A 5,079-nucleotide genomic window follows, 5' to 3' on the forward strand; every position below is an offset into this window, starting at 1 on the left:
CCATACCCCAAGCAATAAAAAAAAATTTCTTAAAAATAGAATTTCCAGGACAGATCCTTAGTTAACATGATTCAAGGGATCCTACAGGTGTTAGGTAAGTCTTCTAGAAAGATGATTCCTTTAAAGAGATTTAATTATAGTTCCCTTATTTACTTTAAAAGTATGTTTTAACTTAGGTCCTTAGCAGAAATTCACATGATTTTAACTTTGCATGAATGGTGTTATCCCTTAAAAGTATGTGAGAAGCATTCTTGGTACAGTTGGCCCTTGTCTACGTTGATTTTCAGAACACCAGAGGAAAGTTTAGGCCCTGGTATGGAAGATAATCTCATTGATTATGGGAAATTCATTTCGATTCATGAAGCAAATGGCTGCTTATTTCTAAAAGCCTTTCCTCAGTACAACCGAGGTCCCTAGGACTAGCCTTCCTTTGCTTGGGTAGTCATTCTTGAAAATTTTTTCAGTATACTAGGCAAATGCCAAGGCCTTAGCACCAAAAGTATACCATTTCAGATGACATGCATTCTCTTCATGCCTATTTTTGTTAAACATTCATTCCTTATATATTCCTTATTAACATTTGAGTGTTATTTTATCCTTCCTACATTGCAATGGTAACAAATTTTGATGTAGTGCTTGTGAAGCAGTTCTGGGCACTGAGCTTTGGGGGCAAGACACAGAGAAAAGGGAAATATGATGCTGAGCAAACAGTCTACACTGCAAAAGCATGAGTGAGTTGTATTGTAGGATTTTGGAGCAAACAGATTTGTGTATATTTTTTACAAGGTCAGTAACCAAAGTTTGTTCACAGTTTAAGGCAGGAACATAAAATATTTTACATATTAGCAAAATATTTTAAAGCCTAACCTGGGTTTTAAAAAGCTTTATATTTTAAAATTTAGATTTATTATGAATCATACTCTCAGGTTAGTTGCTGGCTTGGTTTTGTAGATGGAAGTATTAAATGATATCACTGCATAAACATAATTTATGATTCATGATTTTTTCATTAATGGCTATTTTAAAAACCTGTGCTTGGTTGACTACAACTAAGGAGTAAGTGATTTTTAGTTTTAGTATTTTTATATTCTATCATTTTATATTGACTTTTGCTGTAATTCCACAAGTGTTTTTCTAATATTAGAAGATATCTAAACATTTAGTAGAAGTTTTAATATTTCCTCCAAATATCACTTCATAGTATAAATGTTTTGTCTACTTGTATTTTAATTCTCCAACTCCAACTCGGTAAGAAATTGGTAAAATTATTATGTGCTTTGAATTTTCAGTTGTTGTATAATAAATTTCTGTTGAAAATTTCCACTGATTCCTGGACCCATGTAAAAGTAACAACATTTTTTTTTGAAAAATATTGCCAAACCAAAGCAAGGCAGTCTTTGAGCCAACTCTAAAGGTCAACAGACCTAGACCACTCCCCACATTAATTTGGTAGCTTGCTTAAACTAAATGTTTGATTGAATTACTCCTTGGCGATAAGGAATCGGGTTATTTCAGAGGGATTGATTTTTAATCAAAGTCAAATTCTAAAATATCTTTTCTGGATTCTCTATTTGATTTTTATGAGTTTGATTTCTCAGACCCAATTCCCTCTTAAAATTCTTCCTTTCTGAATTTGATTTTCCTTTAACAAAGGGAAAAGTATTTCTTTCTAAATTAAAGGTTAGTTTGCAAGCCAGAATGTTAAAGGTATAAAGGCCTCTATTCCTCCAGCTTGGCAAGAGAACTCCTTTATTTTCTGGTATCTAGATCAATAAAACATTGCCTTTATAGAAATAGATATAGAAAACATTGCTTTTATAGGAAATTGGGCACTCTTACTTACTGAGGAATTTGCTTGGAGTCACTTCTTTTCAATTTGCTCAGACCGGGTACTGGGAGAAGGTCTTTTCTGAGATGAGGAAGGTATACAACTTGTTTCTTAAAATTGCTTTGAGTTTCTTTGGAAAGGTCGGGATTTGTGGAGTATTTGAGTTAATTCCCTCTTCTGGCTATGACAGCAGAAGTGCAGATTTATTTCACGGTTAACCTAGCCTCTTAAAACATCTTCTACGTCTTGTTAGATTTATTTTCTAGATCTCAAAGCTACAAAGAGCCTTGAACTGAGAGCTCTCATCCCTCCCCTTCTCTGTCTTCTCCTCTGTCTCATCACCCTTTCTCCCCTCCCTGCTCTCTTTTCTCTTCTCCCTTTATTTTTCTTCCTCTCTTCTTTCTCTTCCTTTCATCCCTTCTGCTTTAAGCACCCCCCCACCCTCTTTACCTCCTTCTACCTCTCACTATCCCCTCTGTCCTAGAACGTGCAGTTCTAAAACAATGATGACTAAGTTAACGTAAAAATGAACAGATCACTAAATGCCACGGCCCCATAAGTTGCTGGAAAGAGTTGAAAATCAAGTGATGGAACTACAAGTATTAAACATGAGACTGCCAAGGGTCCATCTCATTTCTCTTAGTGTAGCAATTCTCTTCTGTGGTTGTAATTTAAATGTGTTCTCAGGAAAGAGCTTCAGTGAAAGGAGAATTAGGGCAAATATGTGTGATCATAAGAACCTAGAAAATGAGACAAACTTCTTTCTTTGATGAAATATGTAAGAGCTTCACAGCCATATTCAGGCTGGGACATTGCTGAGTGCTTCCAGGACACAGCCAGCCCATGTGGTCCGTGCGTGATCCGGAATAGTGAGACAGAGTGTAAGGCCAAATCAGGATTCTAAGCTAAGTCATGCCAACACATTTATCTAAGCAAAACTGGGGAAGAGGAGTATGGTTCAACTTTCTGGAAGCAGAGACTGGGGGGAATAGTGTAGACCCAAATCCTGAAGAGGACAGTCACAGGGATACTCTTAGGGAGAAGTCCCATGCAGTAAGGACGGGGATCAGTTAAGGTATAGTCCAAGTTGCTGTTACAAGTAATTCTCACCACCCCTCATAATGTAGCTTTAATAAGAGAAGTTTTTGGAGTGTGTGCGTGTGTGTGCGTGTGTGTGTGTGTGTGTATGTTCACATGTATATTTTATCCTTACATGGCACTCCAAGGGTAGACTAGGGCTAGTGTGTTACTTCTCAGACAGCCATCCAGGGACTCGGGCTCATTCAATCTTACTGTTATGTTCTTCTCAATATGCAGCTTTCATGTCTTGGTCCAAGATGGCTGCTCTGGCTCTTGCCAGAGTATGTATACTTCAGGTCATGGGAAGAGGAGAGGTCAGGTGAGCATATATCCATTTCTTCTAAGAGCAGTAGCACACATCAGTTCTGCCTAGGTTCCATTAGCCAGAAATGAGTCATACGATCACACTAGTCTCTCTAGCTAGGTAGGCAGTTGTTTAACTATTTAATTTGAAAACTTTAATTTGGTATTTCTGCTACTAAAAGAAGAGGGTGATACACTGGTGTTTGTGGAACACCAGTGGTCTCTTGCAGAGGCATCAACCAATGCCTTAGATGAGTCCGAGCTACTGGTTCTGATAGTCATTGGGCCTGAGGAATATCATTTATCACCTGCTGTAATTGGCAGGGGGAGAAGGACCACATTCCTGAAAGTGACTGGGAAACATCTTAAAAAGTTGACATGAGGGCTACATGAGGAATAACAACAAGGACGGTCACCTCACTAGGTCGTGAGTTTCTTGAGAGTAGAAGCTGAATATTATTCATCTTTATATTCCCAAAGTTTAACACGACTCTTAGCCTGTGTTTTATCGCTAATAGATAAATACTGAATGAACAGATGAAAACGTATCATTTAAGAGGATAAGAAAGAAGGGAAACCATATAAAGTAAAAGTGATAAGGGCCTAAATTATTTAAATCATTATGTTCTTTAAAAAAATTGTTTTGTTTTCATTTTCTCATTTTTGCAGTAGAATTTCCCTTAATATTTGAAACTGGTATTCCAAGACACATACTTTCGCTCTGAACCTTGTGTGAGGCTAAAATAGATAATGAGTTATGGAAAGTACATCATTTTCTATGCAAATATAAATGTAGCCTAAATTGTACATCTCAATATAGCCTAAATTTGAACCCTGACATTGATAACTTTGAAACCATTCCTCAAAAACAGAGGTACTCTGCCTTTTAATTTTAACACCGTATGTAACTTCAGAGTTCACTATTGTACACTGAAAGTAAGTTTCAGGATTTGCCAAGCTTTCACAGTGCAGGGATATGATTCTTAAGTTATATTGCATGAGTTCATTTTTGTTTTCAGTCATATCTTCTAGTAGTACTTCAGGAAACAACATTACATTAAAAAGTTTGTGTAGTCTACATAACAAATTGCCCTTTGTGATATCCAGGTATTTTCCATCCTCAAACATATGTTAAAGCATGCTTAAATAAATAAATATATAAAATATATTGTAATTATATTTATTAACATATATTAATTGTACATATATAATTCAGATTCCATGTGTGTACATGTGTGCATGTGTGTATATTTACATACATGTGTACATTGTGATGTTATACTAGACGGAAGTATTTCCTGTTAGGGAAATACAAGCTAAATTGCTTTACTGGGAAATATATCTTTTATACCTTTAAATGTAAAGGATTTATTTAGTTTAGTTTGTTCTGGTATGCAAATAAATGTTCTGGTATGCTCCAATAAAAATCACATAAATGGGGAAGATAATTTATAGAGAAAGTTTAAACATACTCAATTTGCTGTAATTATAGTGAGAGCAGGAAAATATTCCGTACTGTATTTGGTACAAATAACTGTGCATTTTTGCAGATATGCTATTTATGGCATATCTTTTATAGTCTTTTTTCTCTGACCTGAATAGCAAATGTTGTCTGTATCTGATTCATTTAAATAATATATTTTGAGCTTTTTGCATATTTGTGACAATTCCTGAGGGTAAGTGCTTTCATATACATTATACTGTTTAATCTTCTGGATATGAAGGGTGTTTTTATTTTCCCTTTTTTACTGATGAGGCCACTGAGTCTGATGTCACAGGAGGGCAGGAAACAAACCTAGCTCTGATCATAGTCTCCTGCTTATTGCAATTTACTCGCCATCCTTTCATTCTGACAGTTACCAATTATT

This window comes from Balaenoptera ricei, chromosome 10 (assembly GCF_028023285.1).
Source record: "Balaenoptera ricei isolate mBalRic1 chromosome 10, mBalRic1.hap2, whole genome shotgun sequence".
NCBI lineage: Eukaryota > Metazoa > Chordata > Mammalia > Artiodactyla > Balaenopteridae > Balaenoptera > Balaenoptera ricei.